The sequence below is a fragment of the Carassius carassius genome, chromosome 19 (assembly GCF_963082965.1).
Source record: "Carassius carassius chromosome 19, fCarCar2.1, whole genome shotgun sequence".
Taxonomy (NCBI): domain Eukaryota; kingdom Metazoa; phylum Chordata; class Actinopteri; order Cypriniformes; family Cyprinidae; genus Carassius; species Carassius carassius.
This window is the reverse complement of record NC_081773.1, coordinates 32,998,314-32,999,660: the sequence shown is the minus strand read 5'-3', so window position 1 is coordinate 32,999,660 and position 1,347 is coordinate 32,998,314. Positions and strand designations below refer to the sequence as shown.

At 30.7% G+C, this 1,347-nt stretch overlaps 1 protein-coding gene across 1 annotated transcript in view; it reads right to left on the bottom strand.

The window, feature by feature from the left end:
* Positions 1 to 1,240: 1,240 nt before the first annotated feature.
* LOC132095592 (septin-8-like) overlaps positions 1,241 to 1,347 on the bottom strand; it is an 8,926-nt gene continuing 8,819 nt past the window's right edge. Inside the window, exon 10 of the mRNA XM_059500729.1 lies at positions 1,241 to 1,347. This exon is cut by the window's right edge and continues 280 nt beyond it. The gene's annotated coding sequence lies outside the window, so the exon portion shown is untranslated.

Sequence of the window (1,347 nt, the reverse complement as noted above, 5' to 3'; positions counted from 1 at the left end):
AAAAGGAACACTTAAACACACAATGTAACCCACAAGTGTTGCCTTTATTTATTTTTTAGCAGTATATATATATATATATATATATATATAAACAACCCACATGAAAAAATACTATAGTGGTAGTATAATGTACTAATTTATAGTGAATACTTTAGTGTTTGAATCCTATTTCACTGGTAGTTCTGGGGATCAGAGGTATCCGAAGCACATCAACTGGTCACTGGGGTTCCTCAGGGATCAGTTCTTGGACCGCTCCTCTTCTCTATATACACTACATCACTAGGTCCCATTATACAGGCACATGCATTCTCCTACCAAAACTTTGTCTCTCTCTTTATTTATTCCTTTCCTTTCTGGCTGGTACTGATTTAAACAATACCTGAAACTTGGTATTGTGAGCACTTCCTGTGACTGTTTGCCTCTTTAAGATGAATCGCTTTACATCTATCTCCAACTATACTATACTATACTATACTATACTATAGTAAAGTACTTGAATTAGTTTGTTGTGGTAATGCTATACTGTGGTAATATAATACTTTAATAATATAAGAAATTCCTTGACCCAATACTGTACCAAGATTTCTACAACTATAGGGTATATTACACTACAGATTACTGTAGTAAAAACTAAAGTATACTACAGTATTTATCAGTTAATACTACAGTAAGCTGTAGTGCTCATTAACAAAGTGTTGTAATTACTATAATATATACAGTATAATACACTTTACTATAGTATGGTCAAAAACACTGTAGTATTTCCTATAAATGACTATAATATTTTAAATATGTACTTTCTTTTTAATATTTCAACAATTTAACACATTTGCATGTTGATATCAGATAATGGTTATGTTCCTTGCAAGTGAAAAAAAACAACTAATCAACTAATAATCAAAATCATGTTTAAAATGTGTAGGATTTAACTTATTCCATTTTAATAAAGTCACAAAGCGATTTTTACGGAAATAATCTAGTTTCAAATACAGGTTTGTCAGGGTGTCAGTTATCAGGAAATAATATATATATATTTCGTCTATTCTTAGCAAGACATGTTTGGCATTTCTGCTGTCATTGTGACAAAGTTTGTGTCCAACATTGTTCAGTGATATATTAAACCATGATTCATTTTGTGATTCTGAAAGTCTCAGAAAATCTTCTGTATCTTCTTCAATAGCTATAAAGGGGGGGGGGGATATTAATGATTTCAGTTCACATGAATGCAAGAAATACAATCTGCAGAAAAATACAAGTTTATTTGGTTAAAACATCACCCAAAACACTGTTTAAATACATGTAACATGAGTATAAAATGTGAAAAATGCAATACGGTAAACATTCGTG